The 25,059-nt window shown below is 43.2% G+C and overlaps 1 long non-coding RNA gene across 1 annotated transcript in view; it reads left to right on the top strand.

Annotated features, from left to right (window-relative positions):
• Positions 1–22,225, top strand: part of LOC148323702 (uncharacterized) — a 34,444-nt gene extending 12,219 nt beyond the window's left edge. Inside the window, exon 3 of the long non-coding RNA XR_015846525.1 lies at positions 21,497–22,225. This is a non-coding gene — a long non-coding RNA (uncharacterized LOC148323702). The remainder of the gene's footprint in view (positions 1–21,496) is intronic.
• The last annotated feature ends 2,834 nt before the right edge of the window (positions 22,226–25,059 follow it).

Here is a 25,059-nt window from a genome sequence, read left to right as displayed (position 1 = left end):
TGCTCATTGGCTCCTCATTTCTGCCGCATTTTGATAAGAATATTTTAAGTTTATTGATGATTTATCCCGCTTGGTTCTGGGGAAGAATTATTTTCAAGCTTCGGCGTTGTTTAGATGAAGCAGAATACTTAGTCAAGGATGATTCGTCCATTTAGAACAGGCATCACGTACCAGACCACCCGTACAATAAAAAAAATGTATCAGATATGTTTACAGCACTTCATTTTTTTTAAAAGTCTTGAAACACATTTTTTAAATAATGCAAACGCGTTCAAATAAAAGCGCAATGTAGAAGAACACTCAGCTCAAATTTTTTTTTTTTATAGGGCACGTTAAAAACAAGGGATGTAACGATTAACCAAAAATCGATTTCAACTATATATAATATTGATTAAAAAAAAAAATAAAAAGAATTCATAAGGACATTTTGATGATAATATTCAAATCTACTGTATATTTATTCATGTTTAGTTCTGTAGTCAAAATTTGTTAATTTAAATTTTTTTTGGTGAAATTCCTCTTTGTAACATGAAAAAAATAAAATTCAAATAAAAACATATTTTGCTTATAAAATTAGTTATTCATTGAAAAAAAAAAGAAGGAATCGAATTGAAATCGGGAACTGACATCTAAACGATTCGCGGCTTGAGTGAATCATTACTTCCCTAATAGTTGTACGTGGAAAAAAAAAAATCTAATTTTTACATCATCAAACCCCAAAGATTTACAACATAGTATCGTAAACTCGCTTTCTGTGCGCGTAAACTGTAGAATGACAGCGGACACGATTGTGCTGTGCTGAAATATTTGTTTTGTTCTTCTTTAAAATTTACGTTTCAAACTAAATGTGTCACCATCTAGTGGTCGATGGCGGAATTACACGCAGTATAAATGAGTGTAATTTGAGTTATGACCTGTCTGCGAAAAAGCTGCATACCTGTCGGCATCAACGTTATGTGGCTTAGTTAAATCCACAAAATGGAATTTTTGTACTTTTATGTTTAATTTCCCAGAAAACGTCAACTGGTCGTGGTCATAAACAGATTTGATCTCTTCTTCACTCCGTTCTATTGTTGCGATTAAGCGACATGTTATATTAGTTGTTTTAAAAAAACAAAGCTAAAGAGTTTTTATGTTTTTTTTTCTCCCCCCCCGCAGCACGACCCGACACATCTTCCCTCCTGTCTGCACACGCATCCTCGCACCGTAACGGTCTTCATTTGTTTTTGTCGCTGGGTGTTTATAGCGCCGGTCGGCCGGGCCAGTAGCTGCAAGGTATGGTGGAGTGTAAGCAGTGTTGATGTGGATGGCCCCTGGTCAGAGGCCAGGCCCTGGCTGTTAAAACGCAGCCTCTTTTGTGCGTCAGAGCCAGCACTGCCAGTCCTATTCCGTCCCTGTCGCTAGGGGTGGGGAGGCATTTACCCGCCGCATGCATTCATTCATCGCGCTGGCATTGCTTGATGCAGGGCTAAATGGCATTGTTACAACGTGCCTCTGAGAAGTGTTGACAGGCCCATATGCTAATTTTAATTAATGGATGCGAGGGAGGGGGTGTGGGGGGGTTTATTCACCTCAGCTCGGCTGCGGAATTCTATCTGCACCAGGACTGGCAAATCTAATTGCGGCAAACTCAAATGAGCTCATTAGGAAATGTATTGAATTTACACATTATTTCCAGTAGTTAGGCTGAGTTATTTTCCCGAAGGAGTCAATTACATACTCATTTGTGACTCAGGTGAATGTCTTTCTGGTGACTTCTTCAACTGCAAAAAAAAAATCATACTTGCTGAATAATTTGCAAGACAGCTGCTCTACACGACTATCTATTGACGTTCATTTGCGCGAGGGTTCGACGACGGCGGGGGGAAAAGGCGCAGACGAGATAACGAGCCCCCTTTGTTCGTTTATTCACTTCATTTGATGAACTCTTAACATGTTATTCGCTTCTGAATCATTCCAGGGTGTGCTCGCGTGTCCTTGGTGAGAGTCGCTTCATTTAAAAAAATTTTTTTTTTTTTTTTTTTTTGCTCCCTGCAGTCTTGTTTGCGCTTCAGACGCACGTTTTATGAGCAAACGCAGAGTCAAGTAACAAAGAGGGAGTGTGAGTTTAAACACAAGCTAAAAGAAGTTTCTGGTGAGTCAGACGATCTGTCTATACCGAGCTGAGCCACAATTTTTGGATTCTTGGACAGTGTGGAAACGTCCCGACTGAAAAGTTAGTCGATACATGTCGAGGTATGTTGTTTAAAATCAGGTCAACATAATTAGAGAGCTTGTCCATGTGATTAAATAGTAGTAAGTAGTAAAAAAATACTTAAATTCAGGGAATTGTCAGAATACAGATCGGTCGCCATTAACTAATTTATTGCCATTGACGGCTAAAGATGTCAAAGATCCATTTTTTTTTTTTTTTTGCTGTATTTTCCTGGTTGACGTGCATCTGGTATATTGCCCGGCATATGGCGTTTTGCTGCACCCCCCCCCCCCCCCCCCCCCATGTAGATGCCCAGGGCAGGTGGCCCCGTACCCAACCACTCCCCCTCCCCCCATTTTGCACGCCACTGCGTTCAATATCCGCTGCTTAAAGGGTTCTAACACCGTGACCTTCGATGCTATTCGTTAGCCCGCATTGTCTGTTATCATTACGCTAACATGCTCTCGGCAAAGCTATGCGATTACTTTAAATATGAAGTTCGCTTTATTTAAGGTTTACTTTTTCAGTAAAGTTCCAACTGGGAGTGGCAAGAAACGGCTTAAATTTTTCTATTTTGAAGAATTCTTCATCATGCCAAATTGAAAACTTCACTGACTTAATGCTGTTATTGTTTCTGGAAAAAAATAAATAAAAATAACCCTTCTCTGGACACCGTCGTCCAATATTGTGCCGAACGTTTCACACACACTTCCATGTTGTTGGCACACTCCGCGGGTTGCTGCATGTCCTCACCTCACAGAGTCGCCAAAAGGGAGGTGGGAATGGGCCCAGTGTGGCGCCGGGCCTCCGAGCTTCAGCCCAAACGCATCTCAGCTGTAAATACCACCAACAGCTGGTGGCGCACAAGGTAGTCGTGCTTAACAAATGCCTGGCCTTCTTGGGGGTGGGGGGGGGGGCAGAGGCATGAAGCTTCACTTGCTTCTTTGCCAACCAAGTGCCCGTGAAGTGAAACTTGCTCAAGCAATAAATAAACAAATCAGAGCATCTCTTCGTTGAGGCTAGAAAGAGCTTTTGCTAAGTAGACCGACAACGATTCCTTGCTCAAAAAAGAGAGGAGAGGTGAACTTTTTTTTTTTTTTTCTTTCCCCCGCCCCACCCATCCATACTGGCTTGCCCATCGCTTTCTTCGATGCCGCAGTCTGTTTCTCGAGATAGGAAGGACGAAATTCACCTTTGGGCCCCGCAGCCCGTCTAGTGCTCCCCGGTATCACGCGTAATGACATTCGGCGTGGCCCAGATCACATTTTGGATAGCTGATTTGATGCCACCCCCCCTAAAAGAATAACCCCCGCACCCCCCTCCTCGGTCTTCATTTTCAACACAATCCATTTCTCAGTGTAAATCACTTGTCAGTCTTTTGCAAATGTAACTGCTCTGATGTGAGCGAGGGAGGTGGAGACCGGGAGAGTAAAGATTATCTTTCGGGGCCATTTCGCCGACACCGTTGCGTGACGGAGACTGACAGCTCTTTCAGATGACTGACAGGTGTCCTTTGAAATGCCGGTGAAGGAGCTTCTGTTCAGACTGTTGAAATGCATATTTGGCGCTCTTATCATAAAGGCACGGATGGCCCAGATAGGTGCCGTTAACATTGCAAATGGCTCCGGAATTATTCATTGTCGGTGCTGTGGGAAAGGGGGGGGGGTGATGCGGATAGGTGGCAGCGGCGGGGGGCGAAGTTTGATTATTCCGCTCACACAATGGCAGGGTGCTTAATGATTCCTCTCCACCTTGGCAGCGGCATGTGCTGACTTCAGGCGCTAGCGGCGGGTGACACAGGTCCGGCCAAGTGTTAGAGCAAGATCATACGTCCGGGCCCCATTTTAATTTCTAATACATTAATCTTTTCCTCACAGATCCTCCATGAATATTCCAGGACTCCTTGTTTGTCGGGAAACCTGTCTCGCTTTCATCTATTCAGGTGGTTTCATTCACAGTGAAAGCCAGCTAAATGGAGCCGATCAGTCAATGACAAGCGGGATACAATAGAGCCCGGTAACATGTCCCTTTCCTCCTTTCAGCCTTCTGATAGACAACCCTGACACCTGCTCCCCGGGGAAAACCTCCGCCAAGCCAGTGCACTGCTCCACCGCAGACTTCCCTTACTTTATCAGCCCAGAAAGGATTGTCACAGGCGACTCTATCAGCGGCGGAATGGAGCTGCACCCTTTGACCCCAAGCACGCGCCGCGAGGCGGAAGCGCCTCGAACCGGGCGCCGGATTGCCGTCGGATTAAGGGTTGCTTAAACGCTGTCGTACACGCGCGTGGCACTTTCTAAAAAATGTTAAGCCTTTGTTGGCTGCCATTAATTAGCATTGTCTTAAGTTCATTAGAGCGCCGCTCGGGTTGTTACTAATGAGGTGACGTAGGCCACCTACATCCGGCGAAGCTTTGTCGAGGCTGACCTGACAGCGACTCCTCGCTTCTTTCCCAGGCGTAATGACATGCACGGATAGACGAGCTCTGACTGACGTGTGCTTTAATGGACTAATTTCCACTTTTAATGATGAGTCGTCGGCGAGAACAGCAGGAACGGGAATGTGGCGTAATAGGGTGCAGATCGCCCAACGATCCAAAATGTGTCGTTTCAAGAGAGAAAAAAGTTCAAGACGTAGAGGGATGTACAGTCAGAAAAACAATTACGGTCATACTCAACTTGGGAGTGCCCAGACTTGGCTCAGACAATTTATTTATTTGGATATTTTTTGCTGCCATGACTTCCCAGCAATGACTTGTTTTACCTGTTTTTTATTTATTTTTTTTGCTGTAAATTAGCCTTCAGTATGGCTCAGTAGTCCGGACGCCGTTCATGATTATGCTCTCCGATTTTGTCGCGAAAAAGGACGCTGTGGAGCGAAAGGGAAGGGGAGACGACCAATATTTTAATGGCGAGTAGACAGGCCTCTCTCCCTCAAGGAACGGCTCCACTGACACTGGCTGCAGCAAAATTAGGATTTATACATCCTGTTTTCTATTAATATGGAGATGAATACAGGTGTTCTCGTGTCGTAAAATTAGCTTAGCCCTTGCAAATTTGCAATTACATGTAACTGATGGGAAATGTGGATGTGTCTCGGAAAATGTGAGGATTGAAAAAAGAAAAAAAAAAGGCTTTACAATGAACTGAATAGCTATCCTCGCTTACCCCTCGTGCCTGGTCTGGCAGTGGCAAGCATTTGTTCTGCTGATGGCTGCTTAGCAGACGAGCACACTTTCTTTTTTTGTTGTTGTTGCTGTTCAGGCATTGAAAAAGCGCAGCAAATAAGCTGTGAAATGCTTTGATTTTTCAAGGGTGGCACTTTTTGGAAGGACTTCCATCCTCAAGGAAGCCTCTTCTGTCCTCCTCTGGGGTGAGATGGCATTGTCGAGCAGAGGACACTGCTAAATGCAGGCATCAGACGGATACCTCAGTGGTATTCAGTGCTCTGGAACACTCCAAAACTTTGTTCTGGATGAAGATTTGAGACGCTACAACTTTCAGTCATGTACGATTCAGGTTAGAGTAAAAAAAATGAGTCCTGTCGGAAAAGTTCCAGGACTCATACAGAGATCAAATAAATTTTTCCTTTCAAATGGATGGAAATTCCATGAATTTGTTCCGAAAAAAAAAACTAAAGTTCATAATGTGCTTTTTAATAGGGCAAATCACTCTGAAAAAATGTAGAAAAACATACGGTAAAGAATTGAATTGGATTTTGCTTCACTTCAGCAGACATTGTGCTTTTCCATGTGGTGTGCGCCAAGGCCACCTTGGGACAGCATAATACAGAAATGCCGTTTAGGTATGCTATACATTGCGACAGTTGTAAAATGCGGTTGTATTAGTTGTTCTTTGCAGATGATAAAGAATATATGCCAAGCAAATTATTGGCATAATGATGGCCCGAATCTCACTCATAACTCAAGGTACCGCCATAAGCCTCCTTAATGTTGTCCATGTCTTCAAATCTTGATCACAATGTTGAGCTTTTGGAAAGTGGAAAAAAAAATGAACAAAAAAAAAAAAAACAGGTGGTTAGGTGAGGAATGTTGCTCCAGCATGGTGATGGGCTTCTCGGCTAGGAATTGTCAGATGCTCAGGGCATTGTAAGCAGACGTGCTGTTCTTGGGGAGGAGCCACGAGTTGTAGAAATGATTTTGTGAGGCCAGTCCTGGAACTTTTCTGACGCACTTTTGCCAGTAAGATTGGAACATGGCGTCATCAGCTCCTGAATTGGGACAACTTCATTTATGCGATGCAAACTGCCTGGTGGACATGACTGGTGCATGGAATTAAAAAATAAAATAAAAATTAAATTGAGTTATCCCCAGAAAAGTCTGCGATTAATATGCAGTACATTGGAAGATATTTGGAAGTAAAAAAACAAATGAAATGGAATTTGAGGTAATAGTTTCAAGCTAACTGACGACGTTTTCATCACAATTGCTTACTTTCCCCCACGTTAAGACAAATTCATTCTAATGAGCCAAGGCAAGCAAAACTGACACGATACCCAACAGTAAATAAATCTTCACACTTGCATTCCAGCGACACTTTTCATGTCTAATCAAAAGATATTTTCCAAGTCCACTTTACCTCCCGCCAACTTAATCAAACCTTGTGAATTAATCAATATCATGTTCTGTTGTTTTTTCCCCACTGCATTAGAAAGTAAAAACACCCCCTGATTTTTTTTGATTTTTTTTTTTTTAATTTATTTATTAAATTTTTTTAGGAAACGCATGAATGCTGTATGAAGCATTTATTTACCTGCCACTGTGCAAACTTCTTCTCCACCGCCACTAGAGAGGCTCTGGGATTGAGGCGGGACATTAATTCACTGTGTCAACCTGTCCCCATGGAATATTTATGATGCTAAATACATTTAATTAGACCGTGCGGCTCTGATGGAAGAGAGAAAAAAAAAAAAAGCACTGTCAATTGGAGAGAGAGAGAGAGAGAAAAAAAAAGATGCGGCTGCCTCTCGTGATGTGAGACTGCAAATGCGTCTTTATTGTCAATGACAGGATATCTGAACGGTTTAAATCCAGAAAGTTCGTTCCCAAGTCATTCCATCACCTTGAGAGGATTGGACGGCTGTTTACGGAGAGGCGGAGACTGATCGCAAGCAACACTTGGCCTGCATGTAGATTATTCTAATTGTTTTAATCTCTTTACGTTGAGATTTACGGAACGCAAAATGCATTATTAGCTGAAATGGCACAGAGGGAGGTGGAGGTGAGGGAAGGGGGGAGGGGGGGCATTTTGCGTGTGATTTAACAAATAAGACGGTGATGACGATAATCACCTGTTCGTTTTATCTTCACCGCGAAAGTGGATGCTTATAGTACCTGGGCGCTTTAATGAATTTGACTTTTATCACGCACGCCTTGATTTGATATCATCACTATTAATTCAGACTCCTCACAGCCAGAGGCAATCCCAAAAAAAAAACAAAAAAAAAACACCAAAAAAAAAAAAAACAAGTCGTTTCATCTCAGCCAAGCAAGTAAAACTGAAACAGTTTTGGGCTTTTATGCGCTGCTCTGCTTTGCAGATCTCGCCCAGAAGGACGCCTTCTGATGCGTTGGATGACAGCCTGGAGTAAAGTGAGACATCATGTCTGCCTGTGATAAAAACACGGCCGCGGTAAATAATAGCCGCTTCCCGTCTTGACATCTGTCATCCAGTTGCAAATGGATGGGGAAATGACCGGCACTCTATCGGCCCGGCTCCGACCCGGCCGTGTCGCCGAATGATGCAAAATAGCCGATGATATCGCCGCTATGCTGAATGGCATTACTCCAAATGTAATGTCATTAAAAAGGCTGGGTATTAGCCGCGCTGTCTGGAGATGGCGGTGTGGGGCTCCTCGCCGCTTGACTGACACGCAGATTAAGTGCGGTGACAGGGAGCACAATAAAGTCATCAGAGAATGTGACATGTCAGTCAGCGAAGGGGGTTGACGGGATGAATTGTCACTGGCGCTGTCACGGCCCATCCTCTCCCTTATCCGTGATGTCCCGTACGCCGCCGTGGGAAAACGGGCCGCGCCGCTCACACAACATTTATTCAGGTAGAGGACACCCACTCGAGGTTCGTTCTCACGACGTGTTTGTAAATCGACTGACATGAAGAAGGAGGGTTGATGATAGGTGCTGTGTGTGGGGGGGTTTTGCTTTTGCCAGCCCGCACCACAAATGAAGTCGTCGTCGCTTGGTGAACAAAATGGAACGTCTCAAATGTTTTTTTTGGGGGGGGGGAAATTGGGCTTCAGGTGTCAAGTGGCATTGTGTCAATGGTTCACCAACTTTTTACATCAAATACAGTAACACAGTAGCTGTGAGTCGTCTTTGAAAACAAAAAAAAGGAAGTTTTATTCCTAAAAAGTATCGTTCTCGCCACCAACTGCGCACAGCCTGACCCGTGCGTTTCAATCAAAACGTGTTATTAAAATAACATATCAAGAACAAAGGGTTCAAGATCAAATGCAAATGTACGTCAAAATCAAGTTAAATACAACTGAACATTATGTAAAAAAAAAAAAAAATTTAATTCCCATGTTTAAAAACTAAAAAAAAAAACAGGACTGTCCTAGATTGAAAAGAAATAAAATGTCATTCAAATATTTCGTTTTTTTTTTTTTTTAACTCATTCACTATCAGCCGAGCGAAAAAAAATGGATCTTTGACGTATTTATCCGTCAATGGCAGTGAGTGAGTTAATGCGTTGTATTTGCATGGAACGTAATCATTCTTTAGTGTCTCAAAAAATGATAACTCTCGCTCCTACCACACTGAGAGTCACTGCATTACATCATCCGAACGCTTCTGGCTGCTAAGTACAACATGAGCAAGACCTTATTAATTAATTAATTTCCGATGCATTAATTTGACATGCTGTGCAATACTTATAGAACACCGCCAGATAAAACTATCGCTTTACAAAAGAACCATCGTGGGTCTTCACATGTCGACTAGTCTTAAATTTATTTTCCTTTTACAACTCGTCTATATACTTGACGGTTAATAATGACAACTGAAAAGTCATTGATGAGAGTGAAGGTTTGAGCTTTGACACGTTTGTTTTTTAAATGACCGTAGAACAACTTTGGAAGTCAACCAACTTCACGGAATGAAGGCGGTTTGATTTTATTTTGATTTTTTTTTTTTGGGTGGGGATCTTTTATTTATTTTAATCCAAATCCTCAATAATCTGGCTAAATGGCTTTTTCTGCACCCATGTCTCCATACTACACATTTTATATTTAAAAAAAAAAAAAAAATGTTTCACAGCTCCGGCGTATTCAATCTTGACATTTTAGAGACTACTAAATTGTGTATTCGAATTACGTAATAATGAATGCATTCTTGTTCATCCAGAAACCAACATAAATATTCATTTATAGAATCACAATTTAAACACACACACCGACTAAAAGAGCATGAAGGTGAGCAAACGTACTCCTGAGTATACACTTTGGCCAAAAGATGGCAATGTTGCAGTACTGAATCTCAATCAGTTTTCTGCTGGTTACACACACACACACACACACACACACACACACACTCATGACCCTTTCCATATCCCCCGAAATGAGTAATCCTCATCTGGTCACTGAAGCTTTACCACCTTCTAAGTGTTATTTTTTTAATTTTCATTTGAATTCTTAACCGATGCAGCATGTTTAAAACTTAACGAGTCCTTTTATGAAACTGAAGCGTAATTCAAGCTTTCATTTCATTTCTCTTCCGACCGTAGTTGAGTTTCTCCTCCTTTTTTAATTTGTTGCCACGTTGCACAGAAGAGTTTTTTTTTTTTTTCGCGATAATGTGACTCGCGTTAACAACCGCAGACGCTCACCCTTGTAAGTCGGACCCTGTAAAATGTTTGTACATTCCATAATTGGCTTGAGCGAGCTCATCAGATGAACTTTGAAGACAGTCCAAAAAGTGGTTTAAATGATACTGATAAACGGCCGGAGAAACTGCTCGCACATTTATGACGTTAACTGGTTCTTCCATTGTCAAATTTCAACTCTCTTTCAGTTTGAGGAATTAGGGGTTGATTTTTCTTTTTTTTTTTTTTTTAAAGTACCAAACGGAGAAAAAAAAATATTTTACTTCAATGTTACAAGGAATTCTCGACTTTGGAAGTATCAGGAAGGGAAAGCCTTCCCGTTACCACTTTGCTGGTCTTTATTATTGTATCATTGCCTTTAAACTGTCACCACTCAGAGCGTTGGGCCTCTCGAGGGGGGTTTTGGGGAGGGGGGGGGGGGGGGGTGATGGTCTTGTGGGATTCCACAGATCCGGGCTGGCTGGGACCACTCAGCTCTGTTGCAAAATGCGACTGTGTCATGTTGCAGGCAGTGTGCGCCCCATCGTGCTTCTTTCCACACGTGACATTCAAAATACTCACGAGAGGTGTCACCGTTAATGCTCTCGGGCTTTTTTGTTCCGGGGTATTTGCAGCCATTCCGATGGTTGCCCGTTATTCTCTTTGATTTTTTTTTTTTTTAATGAATTTCTTTTGGTGGAAGAATATGTTGTGCATGTTTCAATGCATAAGGTCAGCACATAAAAGGAACAAAAGAGCAGTCAAGTCTGAGCCAGGTTGCTTTTGCGCCTCGGGCAACGATTGTTTAGTGGTCATCGCATCCGAGCGAATGTGCGCGGAAGGCTCGGAGAGACTGGAAAGCATCAATATTTGCGTTTGGGAAATTTCATGTCCTATACGCTGACATTTTTTTTTTTTGAAGGAATCACAAGACGCGAGAAAGAAAAAGGAAGCGTCTGTAAAAGCGGGACTGCTTTTTTTTTTTTTTTTTTTGCTGCCTAATCCCACCATTCCCTCCACCTCTCCTCGGCTATGCCAGTCACATTTTCTAATTAGCTTTCCCCGTGGAGGAAGAAGATGGATTATATTTTAATATCTGGGGCCTAAAATTAGTTTATATTCTAGCAAGTTAGCACTTCTTAGAAGTTGATTTACTCTTGAAGCCGTAGAAGCCGCCAGCTCGCAATTAATCATTTCCCCTCGCTCGTGTTCGCCGGCAGGGAAAAAAAAAAAAAAAAAAGGAGACCCTGCTTGTCACTGACTGGATCACAATAGGTAAACACCTCATTTACACTATTTAGAAATCACCTCCCTCGAATAGTACAACTGGTGACAGCGGCTCCCTCGATTGTTCCGTCCTAACCGCCGTTATTAATTACAGAGCACTTTTAACAAAGCGACATTGTTGACACGGAATGATTAAAGATGCACTTTGCCTTTTTTGACTGACTTTCTCTTCTTTTTTTTCCTCATTCGTGAGCTTCCTCTCAATGCCCCCCCCCTTATCCCCTCCCTGGTCACAAATTTGGCTTTCCAGCAACCTGAAATGCCTCTGCAGGCAAATCCATCAAAGCGAAAGGATTGAGGGAGCGCACTTCCAGACATTTTTGAACCACATTTTTCTCAATTCTTTTGATAGCGATCGTCACCGATACCCCTCCAAATCGACGATTGATATGTGTCAGTACATTTAAATCGTTTTAATTTTTGTCGGGAGACTGAAAATTTGAGACTGACTGCTAACTGTTCACGATTCCCTCCGACTTGTTCTAGGACCCCGTTCAGCTGTTCTAGGAGGCTTTCCCTGACATTTGCATATTTGTTGATTCATTTATTTAAAGATAAGTCAAGTTTCCGCCAACGCCGCTTTCGTGTGTCATGCAAATTGAGACATGGTGGGGGGGGGACCTGAAACGTACTTGGCACGCGACCGTACGGGCACACAAGCTAATCAGAAGCTGCGTCAACGTGGCAGAAGGCCAACAAACATCGGCATCACTAAATGAATGTTAAACGAATTCAACTTGAAACAAATGTAGGCAATTCTTGCAACGACGTCCCGAGTCGTCCGTAGAAAAGTTGCCATGTTGCCGAGAAAAGCAATCTCACTTTGAGTGAAATGTGCTTGACATCGGGTGACGTATTAATGCCACTCTTCATCAAGCCCCCGCCCCTCCCCCCCGCCCCCTCGCCACCCAGTGCGAGAAGCCGGTCCTCCTAAGCCCGGATGCGACTGGCTTTGGGGTGCGCCGACTCGACGTCGAGCGTCGCCGGGCGGATCATCAGGCTCCTCGCTTCCCAGGAAGATGAGCGTCTCGTCGGCCAATTTCATATGCGGGGGCTCGGCCCCAGGGTCTGAGTGGAGGTGGGCTGGGTCCAACCAGTATCCTGGCTTCATTAATCAAGCCGCCAGGGCTTACCGGCAAACCACCTCTCCGCCCTCTCGTCGACAACCCCTCGGATTACGCAGAGCCGGCGAAATGTCAGCCCAAATCTGAGTCTTGATGCAGATAATCATTTCAATAATATTTCTCCATTTGTGCCCCCGATACCGGGGGAATAAAGCTTTTCCACTGTCAGGTAGCATAAGACATACAGTTGGTGGGAATACTTGACTCGGTGCCAGATGGCTTAGCCATGCTTGCGGCATATGTTCAACAAGCGGTCCTGTGCCAAGCATTTTATTAATTTGAGGCAGGCGGGAAGGCGTAACGTATATATTTACCTTACCCCGCGCCTATGCGATAGAAAATGAACTCCATTAACGCGATGGAAAAGCGAACATTTAAAACATGCTTTGCTTCTTTTTTTTTTTAAATGAGTTGGAATGCAACGGCGATTACCGCAATGGATGCCGCAACGCAAAACGACCATTTAGCCCGATGAATATGCTTGGGTGCAAGACAAAAGAAACTGTGCTGCATAGGAGGGCAAATTTATTCATTACCACTAAGTTGAACTTCCCTTTAACAGCCCGGCGCGCTGCAATCCAGGGAGTTCTCCTCTCAGTGATTTATGGTAGTGCAAGGGGGGGGGGCGGTGGCGGCGTGCTGAAAATGTCAATAGAAATAGTAAGTGTGAGAGGCAAGGCTTGCCTAATTAGTGCCCATTTAGATTTTATGACGGCTCTGAGATCTGCTCTTCCTGACAGAGAGCACTATAGTTGCATATTGTCCTAGCCTGAGGGAACCATAGGAAAATCCAGATTTATTGTACCTATCATACCAGCATATTTCATTTGCCATTATGAGATGCCATCTTGCAATGATGCCAGATTATTTATTACAGATTAAATCCTGCGATCTGGCTGCATGCGGAACATTTTCAAAGTACCATTCCTCTTATTAACTTCTTCATTATCTGCCCCGCTCTGATCTAAATGCTCCCTTCCTTCTCACCTGCATGAATAAATATGTTACTGATTGGAGCGAGCCCAACTGTTTTTTTTTTTTTTTTTGGTCTCCAGACATAAACCGCGCGATGCAACACGGCTCATCTTTTCGCCCGCTCTCGTTTAATTTCCGAGCCGTACTTAAGCTCATAAGTTTCATAATTGCCGATTTTTATGTGGCAGAAAATCACACGAGAAGTTGAGAATGAGAATTGTGCGGTCTCCAGATGCTTGACGGGTTTTATATATTTTATATATGGCCCAGTGTTTATTTACCATGTCCCTTAAACCCCAGGTTGTTGGCATTTATCCTGTTTACACATCAATATTAAATCTCCACAAAAGCCCGGAGAGTTGCATTTAAGTCATTGTGCGGCTTGGTATTAAAATGTGCTCCATATTGTGAGGGGAGCTCGTCTGGGAATAGCCGGGCCCTGGACTCCCATTACCCAGCATAAAAGTGTCAGCCACTTTAATTACATTCATGCCTTCCCCAGTCCGTTTTACTGCAGCCGCAATCAGATTTCATGCGCAGATCTCCTACCTTTTGTCTCAGCCGTTGTGACCTCGCCGGTGCTGAGATAAGGACTTCACTTTTTTTTCTCCTCCCAACTTGGGATACTTTTTCCGAACACTGCTGCTTTGAGATACAAGTGACCTTGACTTACGAGTTTTTCAATATCCCAGCTGTCATTTGGACACATTTCGTTGTTGCTTTGGAAGGCAAAAGTAAATGAAACTCTTTTCAAACGACACGCTTCACTTTGGCCGAGAGTATAACATTTTTCAAAAAGAGGCTCCGTGATGCTCTTGGTTGAAGTTAACTGTCAAACTAAAAATCAAACCAAGAAAATAAAACATGCATTTACAACATATGCAGAATTAACTAAAATTGTCATTAATACGAACACATAATGAGTTATGCTATTGTCACTAACAAAAATAGTGATTGGGTGGTAGTGTTCTCACTCTTTAAGCCAGTGGGTCCCCAAACATTGGCCCCCGGGCCATTTAATATTAGGTTGCACAGATTTTTAAAATTTTTTTGAAAGCTTTTTGTAGTGCTCCCAATTGGGAGTGAGCACAACTGTCGTTGAAGAATGCTTACCAGGCTGGGAAATTTCTGAACCAATCCCTTGACGCAACTGACATTTGAACACAACAGTGGAGCAACACATGTAGACAGATAATAACACTCAAAGGCATGTATTCGTTATCATCTGCGACGAACAACGAATATTACTGTCGTACTGAGGAGATAAGGCCGTCTCCGTATAGAGTATATCGGTGTCTGTATTGTACTGCCTCCTGGTGGCCAATAGGCTTACAACAAAAGAGGCAGTACAATATCCATTGAACTGAAGCAAAATTATTTTTTTTTTTACACTCTATTCAATTATGTCTTTACAATACATTTTTATAAAGTATGTTATTATAGAGTGCCATTTATTCCTCATTAAAAAAAAAATTGCAGTTAAAAACTTATCTCAAGGCATTACCGTGCTCTCATTGGGATATTTTTCAAACTGGAAAATGTATTATCAAATTGTCAATTTTTCCAGAATTTATTTTTTTTTTTTCAGTACTCGGAAGAACGACGCTATACATTGAATACGCAGGGCTGCATGAAAAGAAAATAGGACTGGAGAAAGGGAGGGGTGGAGGGTGAGGTTCCACCGGTCAGACTGTTAGTGAGCGCCGAAGAGGCAGTGTCACTTACTGTTTCACGGGGAAGCTTCCTGACCTTCTAGGAGGCAAAGCAAAGTCCCCCCCCCCCTTGTTTATACTCCGCCATGGATCAGTGCGTGGAATATGTCTACATCCTCTCAGCCAATTTCACACAAAGGAGGCGCAGTGTGGGCGGCGGACACAAGCCGTTTCCCCCGGACGACGAGGCCCATCCCTCACTCGCGTCCTCTGTCTGCAGAGCCAGACAGACAGAGACAGTCTAATGCTCCACTGGGCCACACAGCGACTACACGCCTTTCCTGTGGGCACGTGTGCTGACACCGCACTCATTGCCAGTTCTTATCCCGGGGATCAAAGATTGATCAGTTTATTAAGACCCCTCCTCCTCCTCCTCCTCTTTTTTTTGCCCCTCAGTAGCTTGTGTTTAAACGTAAGAAGGCGCAACGGGTGTCCGAAATTGCGCAAGAAATGAAGCAAAGACGTCAGTCATAAATGGGCATAGAGTGTAACCTTGACTTACAAGTGCCCCAACTTGAGAGTATCACGAGTCACGAGCCGTCGCTTGGTGCCGGATATGTGCCGATGGTCGCCTGGTCGGACCAGTCAGCAAGAAGATCGTCGGCTTTCAAGCATTTTGGACCCAGTTATTGGGACGAGCACACCTTGGATCAAAAAATAATCTGAAAGCACAATTTGATTGTCGAACATTTTGATGTCTTTGTCCCTTAAAATGTAGTTGTTCATCTCGTAGAACCCTTCCGGCTTGTTTCTTATTGTTGCCATCGTTTATACGTCCTCAATTGAGGTAAAAAGTAAACTCCGACTCCATTTTTACAAGAATAGGCTCAAACGCATCATGCATCTTTTCAACTCCAAAGGGATCTCATTGAGCTCAAAATCCATATCCGCCAATAACGCACAACGAGTCTTTTGGTGTCGATTTATCGGACAAATAAGTGGACATAAAGCACTCTGGTGACTCATCAGAGAAGCCGTTAATTACCGCTAATGATTGGAATTTGGTGCGCAGCTTTGCTATAAAACAATATTTATGACGCATATTAAGGTCAAGTATTTTTTATTTTTTTTTTAAAAAAGTAAAGTCATTTGAGTTAAAAATAAATAAATAAATACATTAAAAAAACAAGCAAACAATTGCAGATTGCGGTAATTGGAAACTAAGCTTATTTCTCTGGCGGTCCGGTCTCATTTTTGCCTTCCCAATCAAAAAGGTAATCAAAGCTCACGGAGCGATTCCCCCTTTCAGCGTCACACTGCTCTTTGGATCGAGCCTCTTCACTTCATGCCCAATTGATCTAATTACATAAAGGGAATTATCGCTCTCTGTCTCTTTGATGTAGTGCTTGCTTGCTGCTGCATCCGACTGTTCACTTAATTAAGTCCTCATTCTCACAGTGGTGAGGCCATCCAATATTCCCTCTGCCTTTTTTGGGCGCTTTGTCTGTCTGCTTTTTTTTTTTTTTTATCTTGTGAGGTGTGCGCAACTCCAACCACTGTCCTATAGTCGTGGATGTCGCCCGCCTTGTAATCAGCGACCCCCTGTTACTCAATTATGGGATGTGAATTTGGGCTCTTGCGTGACCTTCTCGCCGTGATCCTTCTGCTGACCCTTCAATCAAGAGTGCTGCCTTCCCCACTTCTGCTTTGTGTGTTGCTTTGCTTTATATATTTTTTTTTTCATTTGTGGGATCTTTATGAGGAGGGAAATGAAAGGAAAGCGGGTCACTCGTGTTGTGTTCTCACCTCTAGCCACTTCAGAGGCTCTGAACAGGGGCGCGGTGTTTACTTTGATTCGACGTCGGGGGACACCTTTTGGGTTCAGGGGGTCGGAGGGCAGGATGCATCGCTCTGTTGTAGGCGGGTAATCATATCTCGCTTTGTGCTCCGTGTACCCCGACGCTGAGGGTGGCGGCTTAAAGGCTGACTGGAGCCTTGTTCCCGCCTCTGGATTGTACTTTTTCATATCGCCGCCGTCTGTTTGGTCCTCAAGTCAGCTCCGCTCCGTCTTGGCGGCAAACTCATCTTTGAAGCTGACTTTATTCATTCTACGGTTTTAAGATGACACTTCCAGGTTGGCTTAAGGTGCCGCAAAGATTACGTCTATTTACCGATGATCTGTCGGAGACTTGCCTCATATCTTTGCATACATTACCTCGAGCTGGAGTTTAAAGAGCGATTGCTCAGGACAGGGAAGTTAAAGAGGCAATTACATAATGAAATGGGCCATCAATTCTGTTCGCAGGCTTTTTTTTTTTTCCCTCTTTAAACAGAGATGGCCCAGATAGCCCTCGTTTAGCTGACCCGGTAGACGTACAACTCTTTGCATGAAATTCTCCTTTATCAAAGAACACAGAAAGCACGTGGCTCTGTCTGGCTTTTCTGACTCGAGCCTGTAATTGGGTTATTAATTACCCCTCCTTTCCAAGCTGCTTCAGCCATTCTATTTACGGCGTTTCCATGGTGACGCAAGCCCATTGATAAGTTTGAGCTGTATTCAAATGGCCCCCTCGTCTAAACGGCAGCGTCTTATCATGCCACGGCATTCGTGGTGATGCACAACGGATTCGATTGGATGCATGCTACTCAAAAATATGGAAAAAAAATAATAAAATACGGTCGCAACTGACTTTGCAGCAATTCTTCCAAAAGAGAGACTTCAATCTGCTTAATGCCACTGTTTGCCAAAGTTTGCTGTCAGAAAACAGAAAATTACATTTTGTGTATTTAAAACAAGCACATAACTTTGTCTTTGGAAAGTCTGCTAGCTTAATGCTAACACACAATGCAAGAGCCCATTGACAGGCTAACGCTAGTAGCATTGATGTTGCTTTAATTATAAACCTAACGGGGGTTTGTACACAAGTGGGATCAACACAATGAGAATATATAATACTTCGGAACATATTCTTTACCCTCGGCAAAGAACCACCTTGCTAAGGAGCTGAGACATCTCCGTATTATTCTGCCTTCAGGTGACCGAGGTGCGCACGGTGTTCAAAAACTGTTCGTTTACGTACTTGAAGTTATATATTCGAATGTCATTAAATGCAAATCAGAGCCTCAGTTGCTGACGCACTTCTCCGTTGTTTATTGAACATCAACACTGTCCATGATTATAATCATTTGAAAACTTTTTTTTCATCACGGAGCCAAAGCAACTTTCACGGGTGTCCTCTGTACCCCGTTTCCTCTCCGCCCTTCTACTTTTATGACGTTCGTTTGTCCTTCTCCACTATGCCGAGTGTCAAAGAGTCACATAGTTGGTGGCTCTTATTTGGGCCCAAACAGGACCCGCACCTTCTGTCACAGCCTCCAGCCCCGGGCCCGACGGCAACCTGCTGCCAGGCCTACGAGCATTGCCAGTTGTACTTTTTAATTGGCCATCTGGGGAAAGCGGGATCTAGTGGCTGGATATTAATCAGTAAATTAACCCAGCCATAATACAGCTCCCTCCCAGTGGAGGCTCGGCAGCTGTGGGCAGAGAATGCGAGCGCGGGATCGCGGCGGGGAGATGAACCGTGCGCTGAAGAGTGCTGGAAAAAGGCGAAGGCTCCCGGATGGACTCGTGATTGAACATTTCCCTCCGTGTCCTTTTTTTTTTTTACGCCGCGCTCGGCTGTCTGCGGCGCCGATGACCCCCAATTTGTCTGACAATCACATGGAGGATTATCTCCAGCAAGTCAGCGCAGATGTCACAGGTTGCCCACATTCCGAGTTAAGGCTTTGCTTTTCCTGTCCAAACTGGCAAATGTACTGAAATTGCCAATGATTGGAGGAAGAGTGATCTAGGAAAAGTTCAGGGGGAGGGAACTTCGCCAGGGTCTCTCTGCGCGCGTGCGTGGGGGTGTGTGTGTGTGTGTGTGTGATTATCATCGGCGTGTGTGACTGACTGCAATTGCTGGCGGTCCCCAGAGTTAACCAATTAAAAGGCTAATGAATATATAACAGATTATTAGTATAATTATACTAAATTATCATAATGGCCTGTTTACAGTTTATTATGGGAATAAGTAGTGACTCTGGAAGGACCAGAACAGATTTTAATTTTTTTAATCTTTTGTAAGAGAGGCAATGCAATTATTTCAGTTCACTAGGCAATAAAGTATAAATCTAAATTGATTTAAAAAAAAAAAAATGTTGTTGTAATTTCTTTTCATTTAGTTGTTGTGTGTAAAGCTGGGGGCAGAACGACCCAGATGGAGGCTCATTTTTGGGGTGAGGGGCGGTTCGGTGACAAATTTTTCAAAAAGGGTTCACGGAGGTAGAATTTAGTCCCACCTGATACTGGGGCATACCATTACAAGAGGGTGGGCGGGGGTCAATACCACTCCTTACTTGTGTTGGGTTTGTTCATGAAGAAGAAGGAGACAAATAAGACCGTAATAAGCTAAGTGGATTTGAATAATAAATTCGACACCTCTGCCGTTAACATCGCTCCCCTGGCGGCGTCATGCACGGATATTTTTTATTTTATTGTATTTTTTTTGTGGCGGTGGGGTTACCATTTTTATGAATACAATTAGAGAAACCTCTTCTCTAATAATAGAATACGATTTTGAAAAAAAAAAAAATTTTTTTTTCCCCTGCTGCTAATAATGTCACAGATTGTTTTCAGCGAATTAAATTAATTACTAATGTTTTTGCGGCTGCTCTGTTCAGTCAAATATCCAGCAGATCAAGGTGATTTATCACACCGATGGAAAAACATGCCTGAAAATGTGACGTTGTCATGAAGTCTTGCTCATTCGCTTGCAACATTGCCCAGATTGCTGCGCATGTCTCGCTTGGATTAGGCGGATGTTGGACGCGGCATTGAATTGTTCAAAACCTGCTCAGCAGTGGAAGAAATGTTTCTGATCTGAGATCTCGAAAAAAAAAAAGAAACAACAACAAACATAGGCCAAATTGTTGTTTAGTTTTTTTTTTCTTTTGAATTTATTGATATATTTTTTTATCTTTCATATTTTGTGTTTGACGTCGGGTTCATCCCCCAAACTAATATTTCCAAACGGCTTCTTGGCCCAGTCGAGCCAACCGGACTTTAGCTACTGATGTCACTCAAACAGCCACGCCCCTTAAAGGTCCTCTCTAATGGTCTCAACATTGACACTTATTTTGTAGTAAATTAATTCTGCGTAATGAATTTGTCATATCACTTTTGGCAAAGGAGTGTACAAGTCCCTCTGAGCCTTCACTTAGTCGTCTGTACCTCGTCTGGTTGCGTGAAGGTGAAGGAGCTCAGAGACACGATTGGCCATTTGGCTGATCATATTCGCGATCAAGTTGGGACGCTACAGGCTCCGCATTGAAAATGTCCACAAAAAAAAAAAGAAAGAAAGCAGAACGGCGTAGTTGCGGATGTCATAATACATCACAGAGAAGCAACGTCAACCACTGACGTATTCATGCATAGCCAACACAAAGACTCCAAACGCATGCCGCTCGCGCCGTGTGACCCCGCGGAGGGCTTTTATAGCGTGATGTCATCACGCCCCATTGTCATAAATGAACCTCGGCACTTCTCCGCCCGACTGTCAATAAATTTCCGAATGGGGGGGGGGGGGGGTCTCGCTCGTTGGGCTCTCTCCTCTCCCGTGCTTTTGACGGACGTGTAATAATTGTCATGCAAAGAGTTGAATGTTTCCTTTTCTAATTTTAAGGGTCAACAGCATTTTAATACCATTTTAACACACGCGCGCCGTGTTTTTTTATGATGCATGTACAAGCTGCTTTTGATAGCTTAACCAGCCAAGCATGGTTAAAGAGAGGAACCACTGCAGCTGCTTCCAGGGCCCACTTAATTTAGTCCCCTGACCCCGGTTCACCTGAGTCTGCATGGAAATCATAATGCAATTCAAGTGTGAAGAAAAATGATGTAGTGTGTATTTACCCCAAATATTTATGCAGGGCCTCCTAGCGGTCACGCTCGCTCCTAATACTGAGAAAGCCATGCCTTGTAACGTGGGCTTCCTCGGCCGCGTTGCCGCTACATCGCCGCGGGCCATTGTTTCCTGCATTATCATTTTCATTGGATTCCATACCAGGCGCTGGTTCCAGTGTTTACAATGCCTGCCTCGCGCAACGTCGACCGGCTTTACCGAGGCATTTTGGATAATGAAAGATTTCTGCTGGAAATTTTCACTTTATTGACCACAGCAGTGAATCATTTAATCAGAAACATGCATGTGCAATTTTTATTGTGCACCCTATTGGAAAATATATGTTCCACCTGCAGCGAAAAAAGGAAAAAAAAACAAAAAACTTTTGGATGGTGGCACTTTTCAATGAATGTGTGCGATCTGGAAGTGATTTTTATCCCCTTCTCCTTTTTTTTTTTTTATATTCTTCTGTCCTCTCAAGGTTGCAGTTCACTGGAGCTGACAGCTGCTGCGGGGTTCAACAATGCGGCCATTGTTTAACATCTCGACTATCTGCTGACCTGATGATGCCACGCACTACCTGAGGGATGAAAAGCTAAGTCAAGAGACACACTTTGATGGCAGGGAAAATTCACAGTTAACGCTCGCAAATTGAATCGTATCGGGTGTGAAGGCCTTCCAATTTAAACGACCAAATAATGAGAGTGCTCGACACATTGATTAACCGGCCACCCGACGGAATGTTTATCCCCTCAATTTTATCGGAGAATTTTTAAAGAGAGAACATTTGATGTCCTGACTGCGACGGAGATGTAAGAAGCTTTTTGAGACTTCATCATTTTACCGCAAAAAAAGTTGCAATGTTCCACTTGAGTGTTCACATGGCGGACATCACGAGACCAAACCCAGAAATCAGGTGAGTTGTGACGTTCGCAAGTCAGACGGCAGTTGCAGTTGAAAGGTGAAGTTGATTATGGAAAAAAATAATCTAAATGATTTTGTTGATATTGAAATCACAATTCGTGACCATTATTTATTGATTCAAATCTTTCTGAATTTTGAATATATCTTAGCAGAACAACCAGAAAATAAATTAGGAACAAATTAATAATATGTAAAAAAAATAAATAAATAAATAAAAAATTGCACACACTTTTGCGAGTTTTGTGCTGTCCTCGAATGATCTTTTTCACTGGCTGTATATTTCGTGATTTTATAAGACACTATGATGCTCAATAAATAACAGACATGCGCATATTTTGCTCATATTTAAAATGGTATTTTGTCATGCATCTGGTGAGTGTGTGTTCCTGTGAAAAAGTAACGCTGATTAAAAAAAAAAAAAAAAAATGTGGCCCGCTCGGCAATTTAGTTGCCTAATCCTTTTCATACGCACACTCGGCACTGTTCAGCACATTCGTCCCAACATTTCGATGATCGCGAGCAGCCAAAACGGAAAACCCGATTACATTTCAATTAATTGTGTTGAAGATTAACTCTGGTCTGTGGGGTGGTCCGTTCTGCACTGCACTGTCCTGTCCTGTCCTGTCCTCTGGATCGCAATCCAGAAGCCCATTAGGCTAGAGTAGCTGTATCAAGTCAGGGTGAGCGAGAGGGTGTCTCATCAGAGCTGATAACAGGAGATCTGCTCAAGTCATTAGCTCGGCTCTTATTGAATTGCAGCCAAATAGAGCAAATGAAGCTAAATAAAGCCCGAGATGGCGCCGAGCCTGCAGCCCATTAATGTGCTGCCACTTCAACCCTCCTCCTGCTCGCCGTCGTCCTCTCCTGCTCCTGAGACACGCGCTGCCTTCCTACCCTTTTGCTGTCTCTCTCTTATTCGCACTTATTCTTCCTCCAGTGCACGCCTTCCTTCTTTCCTCCTCTGTCATTCCCAGGTCATCCCTTCTTCTTCTTCTCTTTCTCTCTCTCTCTCCGTCTGGAGGCCCTAATGGCGAGCATGTACAGCAGCTCTGACACCGTCACATCTGCTGGCAGAGAGGCTCTCTGCCTCACCACACAGCCTGCTAATGAGATCCCTCCCCCCCCTCCTCCCCCCACACCGCCACCGCCGCCACCCATTTAATTAATACCATAAGAATTTTAATTCTGACTGAATCAATTTAATGTGATGTGATTTTTGTCAGCTCTATTCCCCGAGTAAGGGGGGAAAAAAACAGAGCAGGCCCTGATGCTTATTACATACATCATTTCACGGGCCCTGCATTCCCTGCTGACTTAAACAAATTCTAATTAAGACTAATTAAAGCATCATTTATGAAAACGCTTGTGATAGTTATGCAAACATTCTGGGCGGGTATGCTCTGCATGATAATTACCCCCCCGGTTTAAATTAAGACCTGCTCCCTGGCAATTATGCAAGCCACACACCAGCGTCCTCGCGAGTGGTGGGGGGGGGGGGGTGTCGACGAAATGTTCTATATTCCTGCCATCATAGCAGACCTGGCTCCTGAACTATCACTTGACAATGTTTTTTAGAAGCAACACAAAAGGGTGTTCTTACGCAGGCAGGTGCTGCAAACGGTGCCTCTGTAGTGTTCCGCTTCCGAGCTACACGAGGGTTAAAGTGGTGATCACAAAGCACAGTGGTGACTGATATCTGAGATGACAAGGGGCGGGTTCCTTTTTTCTTTTGGTCACCTGAATGCTGCTGAGGTGCGTGTGCGATGTATGCTCACCTACATGTGATTTAGCGATGATTGTGTGTGTTAATACGAGACTAGTGCAGGGGTACAGTGTTCCTGTTTTGAATTAAAAAAAAAAAAAAATACACGATTGTATTGAAACTTTATAAAAGACAATGCAAAGAAATAAACTTGTTTTACAAAGCGTAATTAATTCATTAATTAGCAAAAAAGTTAAAATAATGACACATTTGCCCCCCCCCAAAAAATAATACTTTAATACAAATTCCTCTCATAGAGTTTGTACGCCAGTGCAGGTTTAGCTCATTTTTATTTATTTATATTTTTATTAACGAAATATGTCTTTGACACAACACAGTATTTAGAAAATAAAACATTAAAAAGGTTTATTCATTCAATTATTTTAAAGTTCGACGGGCCGGATTTAAATGTTTAACGGGCCGCATGTGGCCCCCGGACCGTAGTTTGTTTTTTGTTAATGTACATCAATCGAAAAAGCCCCGAAAAAGCTTGAACTGCCTTAAATATAAACGATTGAAAAGCGTCCTTCATCGTCATCATCCGATATAAATAATTTGTACGGCTTTGCAAGTATAATGTCCAACATGTGAAGCCTGTATATGAGGGATAGTAAGTAATCATTCATTTAATAAACTCGTCTGTGCTCAGATGGCTCCATGTGGACGTGTTGTTTGTGTGTTGACACAACACTTGTCACTTCTGTCATGTTTGTTTACTTTTGCTTTCCGTGTTCCATTTTGGCAACGGCGTCGCGTTATTGCCTTTTTTTTTAACTTCATGAGTGGCAGCTGGTTCAATAAGACGGAAGGGAGTAGAGAGAGGGGAAAAAAAAAAAAAAAAAACAAGAAGAAGCCGGTCCTATTCCCAAATCAGTTGCGGGGAAGTGGAGCGTCAGGGCGCAGACCTCACTTCCACCCACGGCCTGTTTTACGTGCGCCGCCGTTCCCCGTACATGCAGATGGCACAGCACTCCCAGATATCATTTGAGGTAATCTAATCCCTCCACAGCTCCCTCTAGAAAGGAGGAGTATTAGCGGCCATATGTCAACCAGATTTGTCAGATTATTCATTACAATTAATTGCTGTTCTACTTAAGGCCTCTAAGGCTGTGAATCGCTCCAAAATCTATGGCAAACACAAAAATTATGAGTAAAAGACTTCGGCCCTGTCATTCAAATTTCAGGCTGACCTTTAGCGGAGCCTGGCTTTTCAGAGGAAGTGCAGGGGGAGAGCCTTTCTAATTGGTGTTCCTTCACTCTGTTTTTTTTTTTGTTTTTTTTATTTTCCATCTGCAGGTAGAGCGTCTGCCTGTATTGACAAGGAATACAGGAAAGACTGCAGTGCTGGCGCAGAGTTA

This window comes from Idiotropiscis lumnitzeri, chromosome 14, assembly GCF_059441095.1.
Source record: "Idiotropiscis lumnitzeri isolate Australia: NSW breed Sydney's pygmy pipehorse chromosome 14, RoL_Ilum_1.0, whole genome shotgun sequence".
Lineage (NCBI taxonomy): Eukaryota > Metazoa > Chordata > Actinopteri > Syngnathiformes > Syngnathidae > Idiotropiscis > Idiotropiscis lumnitzeri.
The sequence above is the reverse complement of the archived record's forward strand: the minus strand, read 5'-3'. Positions and strand labels throughout refer to the sequence as shown.